Source organism: Brienomyrus brachyistius, unplaced genomic scaffold (genome assembly GCF_023856365.1).
Source record: "Brienomyrus brachyistius isolate T26 unplaced genomic scaffold, BBRACH_0.4 scaffold71, whole genome shotgun sequence".
NCBI classification, from domain to species: Eukaryota; Metazoa; Chordata; class Actinopteri; order Osteoglossiformes; family Mormyridae; genus Brienomyrus; species Brienomyrus brachyistius.
The window spans coordinates 813,735-840,512 of NW_026042346.1; the positions used below are offsets into that span (position 1 = coordinate 813,735).

General features: G+C 46.9%; 17 non-coding genes across 17 annotated transcripts; all 17 read left to right on the forward strand.

Moving 5' to 3' along the window:
- Positions 1-2,406: 2,406 nt before the first annotated feature.
- Positions 2,407-2,500, forward strand: trnai-uau (transfer RNA isoleucine (anticodon UAU)). The gene is made up of 2 exons: positions 2,407-2,444; positions 2,465-2,500. It is a non-coding gene; the product is annotated as a tRNA-Ile (tRNA).
- A 2,906-nt stretch (positions 2,501-5,406) lies between these two features.
- On the forward strand, positions 5,407-5,500 carry trnai-uau (transfer RNA isoleucine (anticodon UAU)). Its single transcript has 2 exons — positions 5,407-5,444; positions 5,465-5,500. It is a non-coding gene; the product is annotated as a tRNA-Ile (tRNA).
- Positions 5,501-6,682: 1,182 nt separating this feature from the next.
- Positions 6,683-6,776, forward strand: trnai-uau (transfer RNA isoleucine (anticodon UAU)). Its single transcript has 2 exons — positions 6,683-6,720; positions 6,741-6,776. It is a non-coding gene; the product is annotated as a tRNA-Ile (tRNA).
- A 1,182-nt stretch (positions 6,777-7,958) lies between these two features.
- trnai-uau (transfer RNA isoleucine (anticodon UAU)) lies at positions 7,959-8,052 on the forward strand. The gene is made up of 2 exons: positions 7,959-7,996; positions 8,017-8,052. It is a non-coding gene; the product is annotated as a tRNA-Ile (tRNA).
- A 1,182-nt stretch (positions 8,053-9,234) lies between these two features.
- Positions 9,235-9,328, forward strand: trnai-uau (transfer RNA isoleucine (anticodon UAU)). Its single transcript has 2 exons — positions 9,235-9,272; positions 9,293-9,328. It is a non-coding gene; the product is annotated as a tRNA-Ile (tRNA).
- A 2,209-nt stretch (positions 9,329-11,537) lies between these two features.
- On the forward strand, positions 11,538-11,631 carry trnai-uau (transfer RNA isoleucine (anticodon UAU)). Its single transcript has 2 exons — positions 11,538-11,575; positions 11,596-11,631. It is a non-coding gene; the product is annotated as a tRNA-Ile (tRNA).
- Positions 11,632-12,813: 1,182 nt separating this feature from the next.
- On the forward strand, positions 12,814-12,907 carry trnai-uau (transfer RNA isoleucine (anticodon UAU)). The gene is made up of 2 exons: positions 12,814-12,851; positions 12,872-12,907. It is a non-coding gene; the product is annotated as a tRNA-Ile (tRNA).
- Positions 12,908-14,674: 1,767 nt separating this feature from the next.
- On the forward strand, positions 14,675-14,768 carry trnai-uau (transfer RNA isoleucine (anticodon UAU)). The gene is made up of 2 exons: positions 14,675-14,712; positions 14,733-14,768. It is a non-coding gene; the product is annotated as a tRNA-Ile (tRNA).
- Positions 14,769-15,912: 1,144 nt separating this feature from the next.
- On the forward strand, positions 15,913-16,006 carry trnai-uau (transfer RNA isoleucine (anticodon UAU)). Its single transcript has 2 exons — positions 15,913-15,950; positions 15,971-16,006. It is a non-coding gene; the product is annotated as a tRNA-Ile (tRNA).
- Positions 16,007-17,188: 1,182 nt separating this feature from the next.
- Positions 17,189-17,282, forward strand: trnai-uau (transfer RNA isoleucine (anticodon UAU)). Its single transcript has 2 exons — positions 17,189-17,226; positions 17,247-17,282. It is a non-coding gene; the product is annotated as a tRNA-Ile (tRNA).
- Positions 17,283-18,470: 1,188 nt separating this feature from the next.
- trnai-uau (transfer RNA isoleucine (anticodon UAU)) lies at positions 18,471-18,564 on the forward strand. The gene is made up of 2 exons: positions 18,471-18,508; positions 18,529-18,564. It is a non-coding gene; the product is annotated as a tRNA-Ile (tRNA).
- A 1,182-nt stretch (positions 18,565-19,746) lies between these two features.
- On the forward strand, positions 19,747-19,840 carry trnai-uau (transfer RNA isoleucine (anticodon UAU)). The gene is made up of 2 exons: positions 19,747-19,784; positions 19,805-19,840. It is a non-coding gene; the product is annotated as a tRNA-Ile (tRNA).
- A 1,182-nt stretch (positions 19,841-21,022) lies between these two features.
- Positions 21,023-21,116, forward strand: trnai-uau (transfer RNA isoleucine (anticodon UAU)). The gene is made up of 2 exons: positions 21,023-21,060; positions 21,081-21,116. It is a non-coding gene; the product is annotated as a tRNA-Ile (tRNA).
- Positions 21,117-22,298: 1,182 nt separating this feature from the next.
- trnai-uau (transfer RNA isoleucine (anticodon UAU)) lies at positions 22,299-22,392 on the forward strand. Its single transcript has 2 exons — positions 22,299-22,336; positions 22,357-22,392. It is a non-coding gene; the product is annotated as a tRNA-Ile (tRNA).
- Positions 22,393-23,580: 1,188 nt separating this feature from the next.
- Positions 23,581-23,674, forward strand: trnai-uau (transfer RNA isoleucine (anticodon UAU)). The gene is made up of 2 exons: positions 23,581-23,618; positions 23,639-23,674. It is a non-coding gene; the product is annotated as a tRNA-Ile (tRNA).
- A 1,182-nt stretch (positions 23,675-24,856) lies between these two features.
- trnai-uau (transfer RNA isoleucine (anticodon UAU)) lies at positions 24,857-24,950 on the forward strand. Its single transcript has 2 exons — positions 24,857-24,894; positions 24,915-24,950. It is a non-coding gene; the product is annotated as a tRNA-Ile (tRNA).
- A 1,182-nt stretch (positions 24,951-26,132) lies between these two features.
- On the forward strand, positions 26,133-26,226 carry trnai-uau (transfer RNA isoleucine (anticodon UAU)). The gene is made up of 2 exons: positions 26,133-26,170; positions 26,191-26,226. It is a non-coding gene; the product is annotated as a tRNA-Ile (tRNA).
- The last annotated feature ends 552 nt before the right edge of the window (positions 26,227-26,778 follow it).

The following is a 26,778-nucleotide window of genomic DNA, read 5'->3' on the forward strand; positions in this document are numbered from 1 at the left end:
AATTAATGTACTTGTCACCTGACTTAACAACTCCCCAGAATGTCCACACCCCTCACAACACCGTATGCTCGGCCAACTGAGGACCAAAACGTGCGTGTCTATTTAACAGTGCAGGATATTTTTGATCGTGCACTGTTGTATGACAGTGTGCAAAGTTGCAGAAATATTAAATAACTGAACAGTTAGCAACACATATCTAGTTTTATACACATAATGGGGACATGCTAAGATTGAAACCCACTGCCCGCCATATACGCAATGCTTCAATGTAACACAATGGCTTATTTATCTTGGCGTTTTCAATTGTGTCCACTAGATGGCAGTAATTGCTTATATTATTTATGTCTGCCTTTGCTAAGCTTCCCTATCACGCGCAAATAGCAAATTCTATACAACAGTGGCTTTGACTTTTGTTCCCACTCTAACGCATCTGGGGTGACGTTCACGCTTTCAGACTCTCACGGTCACGCAAGAAATCGTACGGCAAATCTATATTGTTCCATTATAAACCTAAAATTACATCAAAAGCATTGGGGTATTTTGCAAACGCTACACACTATTTACGATGTAATAAAACTGTTACATACATGTAAATGCGTGCGCAGACTTGTGAAAATCTCATGCCGGTCAGCTGACCGAAGCTGGAAACAATGATGTTATTGTAGTAGCACAGCATTTATATTCCATATGAGTTTGTTCTGAGGGTATTCACATGCAATACTCCATGATCTAGGGTGGGAAAGATGTGGAGGCCCTGTGCTCCGAATCTCCGCACACGGTGTGGTGGATGCTGCTGGCTGTCTGCAGATAGTGCAGCGGTAGCCATGGGTGGCAACGCCTAGTCAGAGTTTGTACATGCTGTACTCGTGTGTGAGTGTGAATATACAGTACAATACATACTCTACTCGATGTGTGTGTGTGTGAATGTATAGTACAGTACATGCTCCACTCGCTGAGTGTGTGTGTGAATATACAGTACAGTACATGCTCTAATCGCTGTGCGTGAATATACAGTACAGTACATGCTCTACTCGCTGTGTGTGTGTATGAATATACAGTACAGTACATGCTCTGTGTGTGTGTGTGTATGAATATACAGTACAGTACATACTCTACTCACTGTGTGTATGTATGAATATACAGTACAGTACATGCTCTACTCACTGTGTGTGTATGAATATACAGTACAGTACATGCTCTGTGTGTGTGTATGAATATACAGTACAGTACATACTCAACTCACTGTGTGTGTGAATGAATATACAGTACAGTACATGCTCTGTGTGTGTCTGTATGAATATACAGTAAAATACATGCTCCACTCGCTGAGTGTGTGTGTGAATATATAGTACAGTACATGCTTTGTGTGTGTGTGTGTGTGTGTGTGTGTATGAATATACAGTACAGTACTTGCTCTACTCACTGAGTGTGTGTATGAATATACAGTACAGTACATACTCTACTCACTGTGTGGTTTATGAATATACAGTACAGTACATGCTGTGTGTGTGTATGAATACACAGTACAGTACATGCTCTACTCACTGAGTATATGAATATACAGTACAGTACATGCTCTACATACTGTTTGTGTATGAATATACAGTATAGAACATGCTCTACTCGCTGTGCATGAATAAACAGTGCAATACATGTTCTACTCGCTGTGTGGTTGTGTATGAATATACAGTACAGTACATGCTCTACTCGCTGTGTATGAATATACAGTACAGTATATGCTCTACTCGCTGTGCGTGAATACACAGTGCAATACATGTTCTACTCGCTGTGTGGTTGTGTATGAATATACAGTACAGTACATGCTCTACTCGCTGTGTATGAATATACAGTACAGTATATGCTCTACTCGCTGTGCGTGAATACACAGTGCAGTACATGCTCTACTCGCTGTGTGTGCATGTTATTTTAACATGAAAGCGACACTATTCGGCCACATTTTCATTTATACTTATTCTTAAAGAAATTAGACATTGTGAGGTGACAGTCACACCCTGTGCCTTATGCTTTGACTGGAAACAGGCAGCCTTGACACCTGCAAGTCCACACACATGGTGGTGAAGGCCTACCTGGCAGAGTGTGAGGTTCAAATGACCCGCCCAGGTGCCTTCATGAAGTTGAGGTTATCAGCCTTATTAAGGGTCATGTGGACAGCTCAGCAACTGCTTGGTGTCCTCTCGTCTCTCTTGAAGTTGAGAGACATGGGCTGAGCTGTCTGTGCAGAACTCGGAGTGGGCGGTGTCCAGCTTCTGTAGAGTCCTGTCCATGTTCCACACCAGTAGCTCTTGCATTTTCTGGTAGCTATATTTCACGGACACCCGGATTTTCTGTACAAGCTGCCACAACACAGGCCGTTTGAGATACTTCACACACGTACGTCACAACCGAGCTCCAGTGGCGCAATCGGTTAGCGCGCGGTACTTATACAGCAGTACCATGCAGAGCAATGCCGAGGTTGTGAGTTCGAGCCTCACCTGGAGCACGCTTGTTTTGTGGCAGTGGTGGCCTGATGTTAAGTGAAGCGCACAAGTAGTTGAAAGACTGTTGGTTCGACTTGCTAACCAGCAAGGTACCTCCCCCCAAGCACTGTTCCCCGAGTGCTGAATTAGTTGTCCAGCACACCGCTGGGCCATGGCAGGGGATCCATTTGGAAGAGCAGCAGTGCTTGCAAACCGCTGTGCTTTACGCATCATAATAGTACAGCCTGTACTGGCTGTGCTGAGAGCAGATCCAGCTCTGCACATCTTCCTATTAACTCGCTGATGCTCTGCCTGTGGAGATAGCTGGTCAACGTACAGCATTCGCATAAGCAGCCGCTAGATGTGAATTTGGAAAGGGGTGGGGAGTTATGGTCCATTTTTGCCCCAGTGTGCAGTTGTTCTGCCACTGTACCAATCACATTACCAGTCAATTTCATCTCAGATGCAGAAGATCCTGCACTGCTGAAACGGAAAGTGTTTCAGAAATAGTGAGTAATAGACGTAATGGCATGACCCATGTCATACAGTGCAGTACATGCTGTACTCGCTGTGCGTGAATAAATAGTGCAGTACATGCTCTACATGCTGTGTGTGAGAAAACAGTGCAGTACATGCTCTACTCGCCATGTGGGGGTATGAATATACAGTGCAGTACATGCTCTACTCGCCATGTAGGGGTGTGAATATAGTATAGTACATGCTCAACTCACCATCTATATAACTATTATCATTAATTGACATTTATACTTAATTGCTTATATTATTTATGTCTGCCTTTGCTAAGCTTCCCTATCACGCGCAAATAGCAAATTCTATACAACAGTGGCTTTGACTTTTGTTCCCACTCTAACGCATCTGGGGTGACGTTCACGCTTTCAGACTCTCACGGTCACGCAAGAAATCGTACGGCAAATCTATATTGTTCCATTATAAACCTAAAATTACATCAAAAGCATTGGGGTATTTTGCAAACGCTACACACTATTTACGATGTAATAAAACTGTTACATACATGTAAATGCGTGCGCAGACTTGTGAAAATCTCATGCCGGTCAGCTGACCGAAGCTGGAAACAATGATGTTATTGTAGTAGCACAGCATTTATATTCCATATGAGTTTGTTCTGAGGGTATTCACATGCAATACTCCATGATCTAGGGTGGGAAAGATGTGGAGGCCCTGTGCTCCGAATCTCCGCACACGGTGTGGTGGATGCTGCTGGCTGTCTGCAGATAGTGCAGCGGTAGCCATGGGTGGCAACGCCTAGTCAGAGTTTGTACATGCTGTACTCGTGTGTGAGTGTGAATATACAGTACAATACATACTCTACTCGATGTGTGTGTGTGTGAATGTATAGTACAGTACATGCTCCACTCGCTGAGTGTGTGTGTGAATATACAGTACAGTACATGCTCTAATCGCTGTGCGTGAATATACAGTACAGTACATGCTCTACTCGCTGTGTGTGTGTATGAATATACAGTACAGTACATGCTCTGTGTGTGTGTGTGTATGAATATACAGTACAGTACATACTCTACTCACTGTGTGTATGTATGAATATACAGTACAGTACATGCTCTACTCACTGTGTGTGTATGAATATACAGTACAGTACATGCTCTGTGTGTGTGTATGAATATACAGTACAGTACATACTCAACTCACTGTGTGTGTGAATGAATATACAGTACAGTACATGCTCTGTGTGTGTCTGTATGAATATACAGTAAAATACATGCTCCACTCGCTGAGTGTGTGTGTGAATATATAGTACAGTACATGCTTTGTGTGTGTGTGTGTGTGTGTGTGTGTGTGTATGAATATACAGTACAGTACTTGCTCTACTCACTGAGTGTGTGTATGAATATACAGTACAGTACATACTCTACTCACTGTGTGGTTTATGAATATACAGTACAGTACATGCTGTGTGTGTGTATGAATACACAGTACAGTACATGCTCTACTCACTGAGTATATGAATATACAGTACAGTACATGCTCTACTCACTATGCGTGAATATACAGTACAGTATATACTCATTGTGTGTGTATGAATATACAATACAATACATGCTCTACTCGCTGCGCGTGAATATACAGTACAGTACATGCCCTACTCACTGTGTGTGTGTATGAATGTACAGTACAGTACATGCTCTACTCGCTGTGCGTGAATATACAGTACAGTACATGCTCTACATACTGTTTGTGTATGAATATACAGTATAGAACATGCTCTACTCGCTGTGCATGAATAAACAGTGCAATACATGTTCTACTCGCTGTGTGGTTGTGTATGAATATACAGTACAGTACATGCTCTACTCGCTGTGTATGAATATACAGTACAGTATATGCTCTACTCGCTGTGCGTGAATACACAGTGCAGTACATGCTCTACTCGCTGTGTGTGCATGTTATTTTAACATGAAAGCGACACTATTCGGCCACATTTTCATTTATACTTATTCTTAAAGAAATTAGACATTGTGAGGTGACAGTCACACCCTGTGCCTTATGCTTTGACTGGAAACAGGCAGCCTTGACACCTGCAAGTCCACACACATGGTGGTGAAGGCCTACCTGGCAGAGTGTGAGGTTCAAATGACCCGCCCAGGTGCCTTCATGAAGTTGAGGTTATCAGCCTTATTAAGGGTCATGTGGACAGCTCAGCAACTGCTTGGTGTCCTCTCGTCTCTCTTGAAGTTGAGAGACATGGGCTGAGCTGTCTGTGCAGAACTCGGAGTGGGCGGTGTCCAGCTTCTGTAGAGTCCTGTCCATGTTCCACACCAGTAGCTCTTGCATTTTCTGGTAGCTATATTTCACGGACACCTGGATACCCTGGACAAGCTGCCACAACACAGGCCGTTTGAGATACTTCACACACATACGTCACAACCGAGCTCCAGTGGCGCAATCGGTTAGCGCGCGGTACTTATACAGCAGTACCATGCAGAGCAATGCCGAGGTTGTGAGTTCGAGCCTCACCTGGAGCACGCTTGTTTTGTGGCAGTGGTGGCCTGATGTTAAGTGAAGCGCACAAGTAGTTGAAAGACTGTTGGTTCGACTTGCTAACCAGCAAGGTACCTCCCCCCAAGCACTGTTCCCCGAGTGCTGAATTAGTTGTCCAGCACACCGCTGGGCCATGGCAGGGGATCCATTTGGAAGAGCAGCAGTGCTTGCAAACCGCTGTGCTTTACGCATCATAATAGTACAGCCTGTACTGGCTGTGCTGAGAGCAGATCCAGCTCTGCACATCTTCCTATTAACTCGCTGATGCTCTGCCTGTGGAGATAGCTGGTCAACGTACAGCATTCGCATAAGCAGCCGCTAGATGTGAATTTGGAAAGGGGTGGGGAGTTATGGTCCATTTTTGCCCCAGTGTGCAGTTGTTCTGCCACTGTACCAATCACATTACCAGTCAATTTCATCTCAGATGCAGAAGATCCTGCACTGCTGAAACGGAAAGTGTTTCAGAAATGGTGATTAATAGACGTAATGGCATGACCCATGTTATACAGTGCAGTACATGCTGTACTCGCTGTGCGTGAATAAATAGTGCAGTACATGCTCTACATGCTGTGTGTGAGAAAACAGTGCAGTACATGCTCTACTCGCCATGTGGGGGTATGAATATACAGTGCAGTACATGCTCTACTCGCCATGTAGGGGTGTGAATATAGTATAGTACATGCTCAACTCACCATCTATATAACTATTATCATTAATTGACATTTATACTTATTCTTAAAGAAATTAGACATTGTGAGGTGACAGTCACACCCTGTGCCGTATGCTTTGACTGGAAACAGGCAACCTTGACACCTGCAAGTCCACACACATGGTGGTGAAGGCCTACCTGGCAGAGTGTGAGGTTCAAATGACCCGCCCAGGTGCCTTCATGAAGTTGAGGTTATCAGCCTTATTAAGGGTCATGTGGACAGCTCAGCAACTGCTTGGTGTCCTCTCGTCTCTCTTGAAGTTGAGAGACATGGGCTGAGCTGTCTGTGCAGAACTCGGAGTGGGCGGTGTCCAGCTTCTGTAGAGTCCTGTCCATGTTCCACACCAGTAGCTCTTGCATTTTCTGGTAGCTATATTTCACGGACACCCGGATTTTCTGTACAAGCTGCCACAACACAGGCCGTTTGAGATACTTCACACACGTACGTCACAACCGAGCTCCAGTGGCGCAATCGGTTAGCGCGCGGTACTTATACAGCAGTACCATGCAGAGCAATGCCGAGGTTGTGAGTTCGAGCCTCACCTGGAGCACGCTTGTTTTGTGGCAGTGGTGGCCTGATGTTAAGTGAAGCGCACAAGTAGTTGAAAGACTGTTGGTTCGAATTGCTAACCAGCAAGGTACCTCCCCCCAAGCACTGTTCCCCGAGTGCTGAATTAGTTGTCCAGCACACCGCTGGGCCATGGCAGGGGATCCATTTGGAAGAGCAGCAGTGCTTGCAAACCGCTGTGCTTTACGCATCATAATAGTACAGCCTGTACTGGCTGTGCTGAGAGCAGATCCAGCTCTGCACATCTTCCTATTAACTCGCTGATGCTCTGCCTGTGGAGATAGCTGGTCAACGTACAGCATTCGCATAAGCAGCCGCTAGATGTGAATTTGGAAAGGGGTGGGGAGTTATGGTCCATTTTTGCCCCAGTGTGCAGTTGTTCTGCCACTGTACCAATCACATTACCAGTCAATTTCATCTCAGATGCAGAAGATCCTGCACTGCTGAAATGGAAAGTGTTTCAGAAATGGTGAGTAATAGACGTAATGGCATGACCCATGTTATACAGTGCAGTACATGCTGTACTCGCTGTGCGTGAATAAATAGTGCAGTACATGCTCTACATGCTGTGTGGGAGAAAACAGTGCAGTACATGCTCTACTCGCCATGTGGGGGTATGAATATACAGTGCAGTACATGCTCTACTCGCCATGTAGGGGTGTGAATATATTATAGTACATGCTCAACTCACCATCTATATAACTATTATCATTAATTGACATTTATACTTATTCTTAAAGAAATTAGACATTGTGAGGTGACAGTCACAACCTGTGCCGTATGCTTTGACTGGAAACAGGCAACCTTGACACCTGCAAGTCCACACACATGGTGGTGAAGGCCTACCTGGCAGAGTGTGAGGTTCAAATGACCCGCCCAGGTGCCTTCATGAAGTTGAGGTTATCAGCCTTATTAAGGGTCATGTGGACAGCTCAGCAACTGCTTGGTGTCCTCTCGTCTCTCTTGAAGTTGAGAGACATGGGCTGAGCTGTCTGTGCAGAACTCGGAGTGGGCGGTGTCCAGCTTCTGTAGAGTCTTGTCCATGTCCCACACCAGTACCTCTTGCATTTTCTGGTAGCTATATTTCACGGACACCTGGATACCCTGGACAAGCTGCCACAACACAGGCCGTTTGAGATACTTCACACACATACGTCACAACCGAGCTCCAGTGGCGCAATCGGTTAGTGCGCGGTACTTATACAGCAGTACCATGCAGAGCAATGCTGAGGTTGTGAGTTCGAGCCTCACCTGGAGCACGCTTGTTTTGTGGCAGTGGTGGCCTGATGTTAAGTGAAGCGCACAAGTAATTGAAATACTGTTGGTTCGAATTGCTAACCAGCAAGGTACCTCCCCCCAAGCACTGTTCCCCAAGTGCTGAATTAGTTGTCCAGCACACCGCTGGGCCATGGCAGGGGATCCATTTGGAAGAGCAGCGGTGCTTGCAAACCGCTGTGTTTGACGCATCATAATGGTACAGCCTGTACTGGCCGTGCTGAGAGCAGATCCAGCTCTGCACATCTTCCTATTAACCCGCTGATGCTCTGCCTGTGAAGATACCTGGTCAACGTACAGCATTCGCATAAGCATCTGCTAGATGTGAATTTGGAAAGGGGTGGGGAGTTATGGTCCATTTTTGCCCCAGTGTGCAGTTGTTCTGCCACTGTACCAATCACATTACCAGTCAATTTCATCTCAGATGCAGAAGATCCTGCACTGCTGAAACGGAAAGTGTTTCAGAAATGGTGAGTAATAAACGTAATGGCATGACCCATGTTATACAGTGCAGTACATGCTGTACTCGCTGTGCGTGAATAAATAGTGCAGTACATGCTCTACATGCTGTGTGTGAGAAAACAGTGCAGTACATGCTCTACTCGCCATGTGGGGGTATGAATATACAGTGCAGTACATGCTCTACTCGCCATATAGGGGTGTGAATATAGTATAGTACATGCTCAACTCACCATCTATATAACTATTATCCTTAATTGAAATTTATACTTATTCTTAAAGAAATTAGACATTGTGAGGTGACAGTCACACCCTGTGCCTTATGCTTTGACTGGAAACAGGCAACCTTGACACCTGCAAGTCCACACACATGGTGGTGAAGGCCTACCTGGCAGAGTGTGAGGTTCAAATGACCCGCCCAGGTGCCTTCATGAAGTTGAGGTTATCAGCCTTATTAAGGGTCATGTGGACAGCTCAGCAACTGCTTGGTGTCCTCTCATCTCTCTTGAAGTTGAGAGACATGGGCTGAGCTGTCTGTGCAGAACTCGGAGTGGGCGGTGTCCAGCTTCTGTAGAGTCTTGTCCATGTCCCACACCAGTACCTCTTGCATTTTCTGGTAGTTATATTTCACGGACACCTGGATACCCTGGACAAGCTGCCACAACACAGGCCGTTTGAGATACTTCACACACGTATGTCGCAACCGAGCTCCAGTGGCGCAATCGGTTAGCGCGCGGTACTTATACAGCAGTACCATGCAGAGCAATGCCGAGGTTGTGAGTTCGAGCCTCACCTGGAGCACACTTGTTTTGTGGCAGTGGTGGCCTAATGTTTAGTGAAGCGCACTAGTAGTTTAAAGACTGTTGGTTCGAATTGCTAACCAGCAAGGTACCTCCCCCCAAGCACTGTTTGTCGAGTGCTGAATTAGTTGTCCAGCACACCGCTCGGCCCTGGCAGGGGATCCATTTGGAAGAGCAGCAGTGCTTGAAAACCGCTATGTTTTACGCATCATAATAGTACAGCCTGTACTGGCTGTGCTGAGAGCAGATCCAGCTCTGCACATCTTCCTATTAACCCGCTGATGCTCTGCCTGTGGAGATAGCTGGTCAACGTACAGCATTCGCATAAGCAGCCGCTAGATGTGAATTTGGAAAGGGGTGGGGAGGCGTGGTCCATTTTTGCCCCAGTGTACAGTTGTTCTGCCACTATACCAATCACATAACCAGTCAATTTCATCTCAGATGCAGAAGATCCTGCACTGCTGAAACGGAAAGTATTTCAGAAATGGTGAGTAATAGACGTAATGGCATGACCCATGTTATACAGTGCAGTACATGCTGTACTCGCTGTGCGTGAATAAACAGTGCAGTACGTGCTCTACATGCAGTGTGTGTATGAATATACAGTAGAGTATATGCTCTACATACTCTGTATACATGAAAATACAGTGCAGTACATGCTCTACTCGCTGTATGCGTGTGTATGAATATACAGTACAGTATATGCTCTTCTCGCTGAGCATGAATATACAGTACAGTACATGCTCTACTCGCTGTGCGTGAATAAACAGTACAGTACATGCTCTTCTCGCTGTGCGTGAAAAAACAGTGCAGTACATGCTCTACTCCCTGTATGTGTGTGTATGAATATACAGTACAGTACATGCTCTACTCGCTGTGCGTGAATATACAGTACAGTACATGCTCTACTCGCTGTGCGTGAATATACAGTACAGTATATGATCCACTCGGTGTGCGTTATTACACAGTGCAGTACATCCTCTACTCGCTGTGCGTGAATAAACAGTGAGGTACATGCTCTACATGCTGTGTGTGTATGAATATACAGTACAGTACATGCTCTACATACTGTTTGTGTATGAATATACAGTATAGAACATGCTCTACTCACTGTGCATGAATAAACAGTGCAATACATGCTCTACTCGCTGTGTGGTTGTGTATGAATATACAGTACAGTACATGCTCTACTCGCTGTGCGTGAATAAACAGTACAGTACATGCTCTTCTCGCTGTGCGTGAATAAACAGTGCAGTACATGCTCTACTCCCTGTATGTGTGTGTATGAATATACAGTACAGTACATGCTCTACTCGCTGTGCGTGAATATACAGTACAGTACATGCTCTACTCGCTGTGCGTGAATATACAGTACAGTATATGATCCACTCGGTGTGCGTTATTACACAGTGCAGTACATCCTCTACTCGCTGTGCGTGAATAAACAGTGAAGTACATGCTCTACATGCTGTGTGTGTATGAATATACAGTATAGTACATGCTCTACATACTGTTTGTGTATGAATATACAGTATAGAACATGCTCTACTCACTGTGCATGAATAAACAATGCAATACATGCTCTACTCGCTGTGTGGTTGTGTATGAATATACAGTTCAGTACATGCTCTACTCGCTGTGTATGAATATACAGTACAGTGTATGCTCTACTCGCTGTGCGTGAATACACAGTGCAGTACATGCTCTACTCGCTGTATGTGCATGTTATTGTAACATGAAAGCGACACTATTCAGCCACATTTTCATTTATACTTATTCTTAAAGAAATTAGACATTGTGAGGTGACAGTCACACCCTGTGCCGTATGCTTTGACTGGAAACAGGCAACCTTGACACCTGCAAGTCCACACACATGGTGGTGAAGGCCTACCTGGCAGAGTGTGAGGTTCAAATGACCCGCCCAGGTGCCTTCATGAAGTTGAGGTTATCAGCCTTATTAAGGGTCATGTGGACAGCTCAGCAACTGCTTGGTGTCCTCTCGTCTCTCTTGAAGTTGAGAGACATGGGCTGAGCTGTCTGTGCAGAACTCGGAGTGGGCGGTGTCCAGCTTCTGCAGAGTCCTGTCCATGTCCCACACCAGTAGCTCTTGCATTTTCTGGTAGCTATATTTCACGGACACCCGGATTTTCTGTACAAGCTGCCACAACACAGGCCGTTTGAGATACTTCACACACATACGTCACAACCGAGCTCCAGTGGCGCAATCGGTTAGTGCGCGGTACTTATACAGCAGTACCATGCAGAGCAATGCTGAGGTTGTGAGTTCGAGCCTCACCTGGAGCACGCTTGTTTTGTGGCAGTGGTGGCCTGATGTTAAGTGAAGCGCACAAGTAATTGAAATACTGTTGGTTCGAATTGCTAACCAGCAAGGTACCTCCCCCCAAGCACTGTTCCCCAAGTGCTGAATTAGTTGTCCAGCACACCGCTGGGCCATGGCAGGGGATCCATTTGGAAGAGCAGCGGTGCTTGCAAACCGCTGTGTTTGACGCATCATAATGGTACAGCCTGTACTGGCCGTGCTGAGAGCAGATCCAGCTCTGCACATCTTCCTATTAACCCGCTGATGCTCTGCCTGTGAAGATACCTGGTCAACGTACAGCATTCGCATAAGCATCTGCTAGATGTGAATTTGGAAAGGGGTGGGGAGTTATGGTCCATTTTTGCCCCAGTGTGCAGTTGTTCTGCCACTGTACCAATCACATTACCAGTCAATTTCATCTCAGATGCAGAAGATCCTGCACTGCTGAAACGGAAAGTGTTTCAGAAATGGTGAGTAATAAACGTAATGGCATGACCCATGTTATACAGTGCAGTACATGCTGTACTCGCTGTGCGTGAATAAATAGTGCAGTACATGCTCTACATGCTGTGTGTGAGAAAACAGTGCAGTACATGCTCTACTCGCCATGTGGGGGTATGAATATACAGTGCAGTACATGCTCTACTCGCCATATAGGGGTGTGAATATAGTATAGTACATGCTCAACTCACCATCTATATAACTATTATCCTTAATTGAAATTTATACTTATTCTTAAAGAAATTAGACATTGTGAGGTGACAGTCACACCCTGTGCCTTATGCTTTGACTGGAAACAGGCAACCTTGACACCTGCAAGTCCACACACATGGTGGTGAAGGCCTACCTGGCAGAGTGTGAGGTTCAAATGACCCGCCCAGGTGCCTTCATGAAGTTGAGGTTATCAGCCTTATTAAGGGTCATGTGGACAGCTCAGCAACTGCTTGGTGTCCTCTCATCTCTCTTGAAGTTGAGAGACATGGGCTGAGCTGTCTGTGCAGAACTCGGAGTGGGCGGTGTCCAGCTTCTGTAGAGTCTTGTCCATGTCCCACACCAGTACCTCTTGCATTTTCTGGTAGCTATATTTCACGGACACCTGGATACCCTGGACAAGCTGCCACAACACAGGCCGTTTGAGATACTTCACACACGTATGTCGCAACCGAGCTCCAGTGGCGCAATCGGTTAGCGCGCGGTACTTATACAGCAGTACCATGCAGAGCAATGCCGAGGTTGTGAGTTCGAGCCTCACCTGGAGCACACTTGTTTTGTGGCAGTGGTGGCCTAATGTTTAGTGAAGCGCACTAGTAGTTTAAAGACTGTTGGTTCGAATTGCTAACCAGCAAGGTACCTCCCCCCAAGCACTGTTTGTCGAGTGCTGAATTAGTTGTCCAGCACACCGCTCGGCCCTGGCAGGGGATCCATTTGGAAGAGCAGCAGTGCTTGAAAACCGCTATGTTTTACGCATCATAATAGTACAGCCTGTACTGGCTGTGCTGAGAGCAGATCCAGCTCTGCACATCTTCCTATTAACCCGCTGATGCTCTGCCTGTGGAGATAGCTGGTCAACGTACAGCATTCGCATAAGCAGCCGCTAGATGTGAATTTGGAAAGGGGTGGGGAGGCGTGGTCCATTTTTGCCCCAGTGTACAGTTGTTCTGCCACTATACCAATCACATAACCAGTCAATTTCATCTCAGATGCAGAAGATCCTGCACTGCTGAAACGGAAAGTATTTCAGAAATGGTGAGTAATAGACGTAATGGCATGACCCATGTTATACAGTGCAGTACATGCTGTACTCGCTGTGCGTGAATAAACAGTGCAGTACGTGCTCTACATGCAGTGTGTGTATGAATATACAGTAGAGTATATGCTCTACATACTCTGTATACATGAAAATACAGTGCAGTACATGCTCTACTCGCTGTATGCGTGTGTATGAATATACAGTACAGTATATGCTCTTCTCGCTGAGCATGAATATACAGTACAGTACATGCTCTACTCGCTGTGCGTGAATAAACAGTACAGTACATGCTCTTCTCGCTGTGCGTGAATAAACAGTGCAGTACATGCTCTACTCCCTGTATGTGTGTGTATGAATATACAGTACAGTACATGCTCTACTCGCTGTGCGTGAATATACAGTACAGTACATGCTCTACTCGCTGTGCGTGAATATACAGTACAGTATATGATCCACTCGGTGTGCGTTATTACACAGTGCAGTACATCCTCTACTCGCTGTGCGTGAATAAACAGTGAGGTACATGCTCTACATGCTGTGTGTGTATGAATATACAGTACAGTACATGCTCTACATACTGTTTGTGTATGAATATACAGTATAGAACATGCTCTACTCACTGTGCATGAATAAACAGTGCAATACATGCTCTACTCGCTGTGTGGTTGTGTATGAATATACAGTTCAGTACATGCTCTACTCGCTGTGTATGAATATACAGTACAGTATATGCTCTACTCGCTGTGCGTGAATACACAGTGCAGTACATGCTCTACTCGCTGTGTGTGCATGTTATTGTAACATGAAAGCGACACTATTCAGCCACATTTTCATTTATACTTATTCTTAAAAAAATTAGACATTGTGAGGTGACAGTCACACCCTGTGCCGTATGCTTTGACTGGAAACAGGCAACCTTGACACCTGCAAGTCCACACACATGGTGGTGAAGGCCTACCTGGCAGAGTGTGAGGTTCAAATGACCCGCCCAGGTGCCTTCATGAAGTTGAGGTTATCAGCCTTATTAAGGGTCATGTGGACAGCTCAGCAACTGCTTGGTGTCCTCTCGTCTCTCTTGAAGTTGAGAGACATGGGCTGAGCTGTCTGTGCAGAACTCGGAGTGGGCGGTGTCCAGCTTCTGCAGAGTCCTGTCCATGTCCCACACCAGTAGCTCTTGCATTTTCTGGTAGCTATATTTCACGGACACCTGGATACCCTGGACAAGCTGCCACAACACAGGCCGTTTGAGATACTTCACACACATACGTCACAACCGAGCTCCAGTGGCGCAATCGGTTAGCGCGCGGTACTTATACAGCAGTACCATGCAGAGCAATGCCGAGGTTGTGAGTTCGAGCCTCACCTGGAGCACACTTGTTTTGTGGCAGTGGTGGCCTGATGTTAAGTGAAGCGCACAAGTAGTTGAAATACTGTTGGTTCGAATTGCTAACCAGCAAGGTACCTCCCCCCAAGCACTGTTCCCCAAGTGCTGAATTAGTTGTCCAGCACACCGCTGGGCCATGGCAGGGGATCCATTTGGAAGAGCAGCAGTGCTTGAAAACCGCTATGTTTTACGCATCATAATAGTACAGCCTGTACTGGCTGTGCTGAGAGCAGATCCAGCTCTGCACATCTTCCTATTAACCCGCTGATGCTCTGCCTGTGGAGATAGCTGGTCAACGTACAGCATTCGCATAAGTAGCCGCTAGATGTGAATTTGGAAAGGGGTGGGGAGTTATGGTCCATTTTTGCCCCAGTGTGCAGTTGTTCTGCCACTGTACCAATCACATTACCAATGAATTTCATCTCAGATGCAGAAGATCCTGCACTGCTGTAACGGAAAGTGTTTCAGAAATAGTGAGTAATAGACGTAATGGCATGACCCATGTTATACAGTGCAGTATATGCTGTACTCGCTGTGCGTGAATAAACAGTGCAGCACATGCTCTACTCGCCATGTGGGGGTATGAATATACAGTGCAGTACATGCTCTACTCGCCATGCAGGGGTGTGAATATAGTATAGTACATGCTCAACTCACCATCTATATAACTATTATCATTAATTGACATTCATATTTATTCTTAAAGAAATTAGACATTGTGAGGTGACAGTCACACCCTGTGCCGTATGCTTTGACTGGAAACAGGCAACCTTGACACCTGCAAGTCCACACACATGGTGGTGAAGGCCTACCTGGCAGAGTGTGAGGTTCAAATGACCCGCCCAGGTGCCTTCATGAAGTTGAGGTTATCAGCCTTATTAAGGGTCATGTGGACAGCTCAGCAACTGCTTGGTGTCCTCTCGTCTCTCTTGAAGTTGAGAGACATGGGCTGAGCTGTCTGTGCAGAACTCGGAGTGGGCGGTGTCCAGCTTCTGCAGAGTCCTGTCCATGTCCCACACCAGTAGCTCTTGCATTTTCTGGTAGCTATATTTCACGGACACCTGGATACCCTGGACAAGCTGCCACAACACAGGCCGTTTGAGATACTTCACACACATACGTCACAACCGAGCTCCAGTGGCGCAATCGGTTAGCGCGCGGTACTTATACAGCAGTACCATGCAGAGCAATGCTGAGGTTGTGAGTTCGAGCCTCACCTGGAGCACGCTTGTTTTGTGGCAGTGGTGGCCTGATGTTAAGTGAAGCGCACAAGTAGTTGAAATACTGTTGGTTCGAATTGCTAACCAGCAAGGTACCTCCCCCCAAGCACTGTTCCCCAAGTGCTGAATTAGTTGTCCAGCACACCGCTGGGCCATGGCAGGGGATCCATTTGGAAGAGCAGCGGTGCTTGCAAACCGCTGTGTTTGACGCATCATAATGGTACAGCCTGTACTGGCCGTGCTGAGAGCAGATCCAGCTCTGCACATCTTCCTATTAACCCGCTGATGCTCTGCCTGTGAAGATACCTGGTCAACGTACAGCATTCGCATAAGCATCTGCTAGATGTGAATTTGGAAAGGGGTGGGGAGTTATGGTCCATTTTTGCCCCAGTGTGCAGTTGTTCTGCCACTGTACCAATCACATTACCAGTCAATTTCATCTCAGATGCAGAAGATCCTGCACTGCTGAAACGGAAAGTGTTTCAGAAATGGTGAGTAATAAACGTAATGGCATGACCCATGTTATACAGTGCAGTACATGCTGTACTCGCTGTGCGTGAATAAATAGTGCAGTACATGCTCTACATGCTGTGTGTGAGAAAACAGTGCAGTACATGCTCTACTCGCCATGTGGGGGTATGAATATACAGTGCAGTACATGCTCTACTCGCCATGTAGGGGTGTGAATATAGTATAGTACATGCTCAACTCACCATCTATATAACTATTATCATTAATTGAAATTTATACTTATTCTTAAAGAAATTAGACATTGTGAGGTGACAGTCACACCCTGTGCCTTATGCTTTGACTGGAAACAGGCAACCTTGACACCTGCAAGTCCACACACATGGTGGTGAAGGCCTACCTGGCAGAGTGTGAGGTTCAAATGACCCGCCCAGGTGCCTTCATGAAGTTGAGGTTATCAGCCTTATTAAGGGTCATGTGGACAGCTCAGCAACTGCTTGGTGTCCTCTCGTCTCTCTTGAAGTTGAGAGACATGGGCTGAGCTGTCTGTGCAGAACTCGGAGTGGGCGGTGTCCAGCTTCTGTAGAGTCTTGTCCATGTCCCACACCAGTAGCTCTTGCATTTTCTGGTAGCTATATTTCACGGACACCTGGATACCCTGGACAAGCTGCCACAACACAGGCCGTTTGAGATACTTCACACACGTATGTCGCGATCGAGCTCCAGTGGCGCAATCGGTTAGCGCGCGGTACTTATACAGCAGTACCATGCAAAGCAATGCCGAGGTTGTGAGTTCGAGCCTCACCTGGAGCACGCTTGTTTTGTGGCAGTGGTGGCCTGATGTTAAGTGAAGCGCACAAGTAGTTGAAAGACTGTTGGTTCGAATTGCTAACCAGCAAGGTACCTCCCCCCAAGCACTGTTCCCCGAGTGCTGAATTAGTTGTCCAGCACACCGCTGGGCCATGGCAGGGGATCCATTTGGAAGAGCAGCAGTGCTTGCAAACCGCTGTGTTTTATGAATCATAATAGTACAGCCTCTACTGGCTGTGCTGAGAGCAGATCCAGCTCTGCACATCTTCCTATTAACCCGCTGATGCTCTGCCTGTGGAGATAGCTGGTCAACGTACAGCATTCACATAAGCAGCCGCTAGATGTGAATTTGGAAAGGGGTGGGGAGTTATGGTCCATTTTTGCCCCAGTGTGCAGTTGTTCTGCCACTGTACCAATCACATTACCAGTCAATTTCATCTCAGATGCAGAAGATCCTGCACTGCTGAAACGGAAAGTGTTTCAGAAATGGTGATTAATAGACGTAATGGCATGACCCATGTTATACAGTGCAGTACATGCTGTACTCGCTGTGCGTGAATAAACAGTGCAGTACATGCTCTACTCGCCATGTTTGGGTATGAATACACAGTGCAGTACATGCTCTACTCGCCATGTGGGGGTAGGAATATACAGTGCAGTACATGCTCTACTCGCCATGTAGGGGTGTGAATATAGTATAGTACATGCTCAACTCACCATCTATATATCTATTATCATTAATTGACATTTATACTTATTCTTAAAGAAATTAGACATTGTGAGGTGACAGTCACACCCTGTGCCGTATGCTTTGACTGGAAACAGGCAACCTTGACACCTGCAAGTCCACACACATGGTGGTGAAGGCCTACCTGGCAGAGTGTGAGGTTCAAATGACCCGCCCAGGTGCCTTCATGAAGTTGAGGTTATCAGCCTTATTAAGGGTCATGTGGACAGCTCAGCAACTGCTTGGTGTCCTCTCGTCTCTCTTGAAGTTGAGAGACATGGGCTGAGCTGTCTGTGCAGAACTCGGAGTGGGCGGTGTCCAGCTTCTGTAGAGTCTTGTCCATGTCCCACACCAGTAGCTCTTGCATTTTCTGGTAGCTATATTTCACGGACACCTGGATACCCTGGACAAGCTGCCACAACACAGGCCGTTTGAGATACTTCACACACGTACGTCACAACCGAGCTCCAGTGGCGCAATCGGTTAGCGCGCGGTACTTATACAGCAGTACCATGCAGAGCAATGCCGAGGTTGTGAGTTCGAGCCTCACCTGGAGCACGCTTGTTTTGTGGCAGTGGTGGCCTGATGTTAAGTGAAGCGCACAAGTAGTTGAAATACTGTTGGTTCGAATTGCTAACCAGCAAGGTACCTCCCCCCAAGCACTGTTCCCCGAGTGCTGAATTAGTTGTCCAGCACACCGCTGGGCCATGGCAGGGGATCCATTTGGAAGAGCAGCAGTGCTTGTAAACCGCTGTGTTTTATGAATCATAATAGTACAGCCTCTACTGGCTGTGCTGAGAGCAGATCCAGCTCTGCACATCTTCCTATTAACTCGCTGATGCTCTGCCTGTGGAGATAGCTGGTCAACGTACAGCATTCACATAAGCAGCCGCTAGATGTGAATTTGGAAAGGGGTGGGGAGTTATGGTCCATTTTTGCCCCAGTGTGCAGTTGTTCTGCCACTGTACCAATCACATTACCAGTCAATTTCATCTCAGATGCAGAAGATCCTGCACTGCTGAAACGGAAAGTGTTTCAGAAATGGTGAGTAATAGACGTAATGGCATGACCCATGTTATACAGTGCAGTACATGCTGTACTCGCTGTGCGTGAATAAATAGTGCAGTACATGCTCTACATGCTGTGTGTAAGAAAACAGTGCAGTACATGCTCTACTCGCCATGTGGGGGTATGAATATACAGTGCAGTACATGCTCTACTCGCCATGTAGGGGTGTGAATATAGTATAATACATGCTCAACTCACCATCTATATAACTATTATCATTAATTGACATTTATACTTATTCTTAAAGAAATTAGACATTGTGAGGTGACAGTCACACCCTGTGCCGTATGCTTTGACTGGAAACAGGCAACCTTGACACCTGCAAGTCCACACACATGGTGGTGAAGGCCTACCTGGCATAGTGTGAGGTTCAAATGACCCGCCCAGGTGTCTTCATGAAGTTGAGGTTATCAGCCTTATTAAGGGTCATGTGGACAGCTCAGCAACTGCTTGGTGTCCTCTCGTCTCTCTTGAAGTTGAGAGACATGGGCTGAGCTGTCTGTGCAGAACTCGGAGTGGGCGGTGTCCAGCTTCTGTAGAGTCCTGTCCATGTCCCACACCAGTAGCTCTTGCATTTTCTGGTAGCTATATTTCACGGACACCCGGATTTTCTATACAAGCTGCCACAACACAGGCCGTTTGAGATACTTCACACACGTATGTCACAACCGAGCTCCAGTGGCGCAATCGGTTAGCGCGCGGTACTTATACGGCAGTACCATGCAGAGCAATGCCGAGGTTGTGAGTTCGAGCCTCACCTGGAGCACACTTGTTTTGTGGCAGTGGTGGCCTAATGTTTAGTGAAGCGCACTAGTAGTTGAAATACTGTTGGTTCGAATTGCTAACCAGCAAGGTACCTCCCCCCAAGCACTGTTTGCCAAGTGCTGAATTAGTTGTCCAGCACACCGCTCGGCCATGGCAGGGGATCCATTTGGAAGAGCAGCGGTGCTTGCAAACCGCTGTGTTTGACGCATCATAATGGTACAGCCTGTACTGGCCGTGCTGAGAGCAGATCCAGCTCTGCACATCTTCCTATTAACCCGCTGATGCTCTGCCTGTGAAGATACCTGGTCAACGTACAGCATTCGCATAAGCAGCCGCTAGATGTGAATTTGGAAAGGGGTGGGGAGTTATGGTCCATTTTTGCCCCAGTGTGCAGTTGTTCTGCCACTGTACCAATCACATTACCAGTCAATTTCATCTCAGATGCAGAAGATCCTGCACTGCTGAAACGGAAAGTGTTTCAGAAATGGTGAGTAATAGACGTAATGGCATGACCCATGTTATACAGTGCAGTACATGCTGTACTCGCTGTGCGTGAATAAATAGTGCAGTACATGCTCTACATGCTGTGTGTGAGAAAACAGTGCAGTACATGCTCTACTCGCCATGTGGGGGTATGAATATACAGTGCAGTACATGCTCTACTCGCCATGTAGGGGTGTGAATATAGTATAGTACATGCTCAACTCACCATCTATATAACTATTATCATTAATTGACATTTATACTTATTCTTAAAGAAATTAGACATTGTGAGGTGACAGTCACACCCTGTGCCGTATGCTTTGACTGGAAACAGGCAACCTTGACACCTGCAAGTCCACACACATGGTGGTGAAGGCCTACCTGGCAGAGTGTGAGGTTCAAATGACCCGCCCAGGTGCCTTCATGAAGTTGAGGTTATCAGCCTTATTAAGGGTCATGTGGACAGCTCAGCAACTGCTTGGTGTCCTCTCGTCTCTCTTGAAGTTGAGAGACATGGGCTGAGCTGTCTGTGCAGAACTCGGAGTGGGCGGTGTCCAGCTTCTGCAGAGTCCTGTCCATGTCCCACACCAGTAGCTCTTGCATTTTCTGGTAGCTATATTTCACGGACACCCGGATTTTCTGGACAAGCTGCCACAACACAGGCCGTTTGAGATACTTCACACACGTACGTCACAACCGAGCTCCAGTGGCGCAATCGGTTAGCGCGCGGTACTTATACAGCAGTACCATGCAGAGCAATGCCGAGGTTGTGAGTTCGAGCCTCACCTGGAGCACGCTTGTTTTGTGGCAGTGGTGGCCTAATGTTTAGTGAAGCGCACAAGTAGTTGAAATACTGTTGGTTCGAATTGCTAACCAGCAAGGTACCTCCCCCCAAGCACTGTTCCCCAAGTGCTGAATTAGTTGTCCAGCACACCGCTGGGCCATGGCAGGGGATCCATTTGGAAGAGCAGCAGTGCTTGCAAACCGCTGTGTTTGACGCATCATAATGGTACAGCCTGTACTGGCCGTGCTGAGAGCAGATCCAGCTCTGCACATCTTCCTATTAACCCGCTGATGCTCTGCCTGTGAAGATACCTGGTCAACGTACAGCATTCGCATAAGCATCTGCTAGATGTGAATTTGGAAAGGGGTGGGGAGTTATGGTCCATTTTTGCCCCAGTGTGCAGTTGTTCTGCCACTGTACCAATCACATTACCAGTCAATTTCATCTCAGATGCAGAAGATCCTGCACTGCTGAAACGGAAAGTGTTTCAGAAATGGTGAGTAATAAACGTAATGGCATGACCCATGTTATACAGTGCAGTACATGCTGTACTCGCTGTGCGTGAATAAATAGTGCAGTACATGCTCTACATGCTGTGTGTGAGAAAACAGTGCAGTACATGCTCTACTCGCCATGTGGGGGTATGAATATACAGTGCAGTACATGCTCTACTCGCCATGTAGGGGTGTGAATATAGTATAGTACATGCTCAACTCACCATCTATATAACTATTATCATTAATTGAAATTTATACTTATTCTTAAAGAAATTAGACATTGTGAGGTGACAGTCACACCCTGTGCCTTATGCTTTGACTGGAAACAGGCAACCTTGACACCTGCAAGTCCACACACATGGTGGTGAAGGCCTACCTGGCAGAGTGTGAGGTTCAAATGACCCGCCCAGGTGCCTTCATGAAGTTGAGGTTATCAGCCTTATTAAGGGTCATGTGGACAGCTCAGCAACTGCTTGGTGTCCTCTCGTCTCTCTTGAAGTTGAGAGACATGGGCTGAGCTGTCTGTGCAGAACTCGGAGTGGGCGGTGTCCAGCTTCTGTAGAGTCTTGTCCATGTCCCACACCAGTAGCTCTTGCATTTTCTGGTAGCTATATTTCACGGACACCTGGATACCCTGGACAAGCTGCCACAACACAGGCCGTTTGAGATACTTCACACACGTATGTCGCGATCGAGCTCCAGTGGCGCAATCGGTTAGCGCGCGGTACTTATACAGCAGTACCATGCAAAGCAATGCCGAGGTTGTGAGTTCGAGCCTCACCTGGAGCACGCTTGTTTTGTGGCAGTGGTGGCCTGATGTTAAGTGAAGCGCACAAGTAGTTGAAAGACTGTTGGTTCGAATTGCTAACCAGCAAGGTACCTCCCCCCAAGCACTGTTCCCCGAGTGCTGAATTAGTTGTCCAGCACACCGCTGGGCCATGGCAGGGGATCCATTTGGAAGAGCAGCAGTGCTTGCAAACCGCTGTGTTTTATGAATCATAATAGTACAGCCTCTACTGGCTGTGCTGAGAGCAGATCCAGCTCTGCACATCTTCCTATTAACCCGCTGATGCTCTGCCTGTGGAGATAGCTGGTCAACGTACAGCATTCACATAAGCAGCCGCTAGATGTGAATTTGGAAAGGGGTGGGGAGTTATGGTCCATTTTTGCCCCAGTGTGCAGTTGTTCTGCCACTGTACCAATCACATTACCAGTCAATTTCATCTCAGATGCAGAAGATCCTGCACTGCTGAAACGGAAAGTGTTTCAGAAATGGTGATTAATAGACGTAATGGCATGACCCATGTTATACAGTGCAGTACATGCTGTACTCGCTGTGCGTGAATAAACAGTGCAGTACATGCTCTACTCGCCATGTTTGGGTATGAATACACAGTGCAGTACATGCTCTACTCGCCATGTGGGGGTAGGAATATACAGTGCAGTACATGCTCTACTCGCCATGTAGGGGTGTGAATATAGTATAGTACATGCTCAACTCACCATCTATATATCTATTATCATTAATTGACATTTATACTTATTCTTAAAGAAATTAGACATTGTGAGGTGACAGTCACACCCTGTGCCGTATGCTTTGACTGGAAACAGGCAACCTTGACACCTGCAAGTCCACACACATGGTGGTGAAGGCCTACCTGGCAGAGTGTGAGGTTCAAATGACCCGCCCAGGTGCCTTCATGAAGTTGAGGTTATCAGCCTTATTAAGGGTCATGTGGACAGCTCAGCAACTGCTTGGTGTCCTCTCGTCTCTCTTGAAGTTGAGAGACATGGGCTGAGCTGTCTGTGCAGAACTCGGAGTGGGCGGTGTCCAGCTTCTGTAGAGTCTTGTCCATGTCCCACACCAGTAGCTCTTGCATTTTCTGGTAGCTATATTTCACGGACACCTGGATACCCTGGACAAGCTGCCACAACACAGGCCGTTTGAGATACTTCACACACGTACGTCACAACCGAGCTCCAGTGGCGCAATCGGTTAGCGCGCGGTACTTATACAGCAGTACCATGCAGAGCAATGCCGAGGTTGTGAGTTCGAGCCTCACCTGGAGCACGCTTGTTTTGTGGCAGTGGTGGCCTGATGTTAAGTGAAGCGCACAAGTAGTTGAAATACTGTTGGTTCGAATTGCTAACCAGCAAGGTACCTCCCCCCAAGCACTGTTCCCCGAGTGCTGAATTAGTTGTCCAGCACACCGCTGGGCCATGGCAGGGGATCCATTTGGAAGAGCAGCAGTGCTTGTAAACCGCTGTGTTTTATGAATCATAATAGTACAGCCTCTACTGGCTGTGCTGAGAGCAGATCCAGCTCTGCACATCTTCCTATTAACTCGCTGATGCTCTGCCTGTGGAGATAGCTGGTCAACGTACAGCATTCACATAAGCAGCCGCTAGATGTGAATTTGGAAAGGGGTGGGGAGTTATGGTCCATTTTTGCCCCAGTGTGCAGTTGTTCTGCCACTGTACCAATCACATTACCAGTCAATTTCATCTCAGATGCAGAAGATCCTGCACTGCTGAAACGGAAAGTGTTTCAGAAATGGTGAGTAATAGACGTAATGGCATGACCCATGTTATACAGTGCAGTACATGCTGTACTCGCTGTGCGTGAATAAATAGTGCAGTACATGCTCTACATGCTGTGTGTAAGAAAACAGTGCAGTACATGCTCTACTCGCCATGTGGGGGTATGAATATACAGTGCAGTACATGCTCTACTCGCCATGTAGGGGTGTGAATATAGTATAATACATGCTCAACTCACCATCTATATAACTATTATCATTAATTGACATTTATACTTATTCTTAAAGAAATTAGACATTGTGAGGTGACAGTCACACCCTGTGCCGTATGCTTTGACTGGAAACAGGCAACCTTGACACCTGCAAGTCCACACACATGGTGGTGAAGGCCTACCTGGCATAGTGTGAGGTTCAAATGACCCGCCCAGGTGTCTTCATGAAGTTGAGGTTATCAGCCTTATTAAGGGTCATGTGGACAGCTCAGCAACTGCTTGGTGTCCTCTCGTCTCTCTTGAAGTTGAGAGACATGGGCTGAGCTGTCTGTGCAGAACTCGGAGTGGGCGGTGTCCAGCTTCTGTAGAGTCCTGTCCATGTCCCACACCAGTAGCTCTTGCATTTTCTGGTAGCTATATTTCACGGACACCCGGATTTTCTATACAAGCTGCCACAACACAGGCCGTTTGAGATACTTCACACACGTATGTCACAACCGAGCTCCAGTGGCGCAATCGGTTAGCGCGCGGTACTTATACGGCAGTACCATGCAGAGCAATGCCGAGGTTGTGAGTTCGAGCCTCACCTGGAGCACACTTGTTTTGTGGCAGTGGTGGCCTAATGTTTAGTGAAGCGCACTAGTAGTTGAAATACTGTTGGTTCGAATTGCTAACCAGCAAGGTACCTCCCCCCAAGCACTGTTTGCCAAGTGCTGAATTAGTTGTCCAGCACACCGCTCGGCCATGGCAGGGGATCCATTTGGAAGAGCAGCGGTGCTTGCAAACCGCTGTGTTTGACGCATCATAATGGTACAGCCTGTACTGGCCGTGCTGAGAGCAGATCCAGCTCTGCACATCTTCCTATTAACCCGCTGATGCTCTGCCTGTGAAGATACCTGGTCAACGTACAGCATTCGCATAAGCAGCCGCTAGATGTGAATTTGGAAAGGGGTGGGGAGTTATGGTCCATTTTTGCCCCAGTGTGCAGTTGTTCTGCCACTGTACCAATCACATTACCAGTCAATTTCATCTCAGATGCAGAAGATCCTGCACTGCTGAAACGGAAAGTGTTTCAGAAATGGTGAGTAATAGACGTAATGGCATGACCCATGTTATACAGTGCAGTACATGCTGTACTCGCTGTGCGTGAATAAATAGTGCAGTACATGCTCTACATGCTGTGTGTGAGAAAACAGTGCAGTACATGCTCTACTCGCCATGTGGGGGTATGAATATACAGTGCAGTACATGCTCTACTCGCCATGTAGGGGTGTGAATATAGTATAGTACATGCTCAACTCACCATCTATATAACTATTATCATTAATTGACATTTATACTTATTCTTAAAGAAATTAGACATTGTGAGGTGACAGTCACACCCTGTGCCGTATGCTTTGACTGGAAACAGGCAACCTTGACACCTGCAAGTCCACACACATGGTGGTGAAGGCCTACCTGGCAGAGTGTGAGGTTCAAATGACCCGCCCAGGTGCCTTCATGAAGTTGAGGTTATCAGCCTTATTAAGGGTCATGTGGACAGCTCAGCAACTGCTTGGTGTCCTCTCGTCTCTCTTGAAGTTGAGAGACATGGGCTGAGCTGTCTGTGCAGAACTCGGAGTGGGCGGTGTCCAGCTTCTGCAGAGTCCTGTCCATGTCCCACACCAGTAGCTCTTGCATTTTCTGGTAGCTATATTTCACGGACACCCGGATTTTCTGGACAAGCTGCCACAACACAGGCCGTTTGAGATACTTCACACACGTACGTCACAACCGAGCTCCAGTGGCGCAATCGGTTAGCGCGCGGTACTTATACAGCAGTACCATGCAGAGCAATGCCGAGGTTGTGAGTTCGAGCCTCACCTGGAGCACGCTTGTTTTGTGGCAGTGGTGGCCTAATGTTTAGTGAAGCGCACAAGTAGTTGAAATACTGTTGGTTCGAATTGCTAACCAGCAAGGTACCTCCCCCCAAGCACTGTTCCCCAAGTGCTGAATTAGTTGTCCAGCACACCGCTGGGCCATGGCAGGGGATCCATTTGGAAGAGCAGCAGTGCTTGCAAACCGCTGTGTTTGACGCATCATAATGGTACAGCCTGTACTGGCCGTGCTGAGAGCAGATCCAGCTCTGCACATCTTCCTATTAACCCGCTGATGCTCTGCGTGTGAAGATACCTGGTCAACGTACAGCATTCGCATAAGCAGCCGCTAGATGTGAATTTGGAAAGGGGTGGGGAGTTAAGGTCCATTTTTGCCCCAGTGTGCAGTTGTTCTGCCACTGTACCAATCACATTACCAGTCAATTTCATCTCAGATGCAGAAGATCCTGCACTGCTGAAACGGAAAGTGTTTCAGAAATGGTGAGTAATAGACGTAATGGCATGACCCATGTTATACAGTGCAGTACATGCTGTACTCGCTGTGCG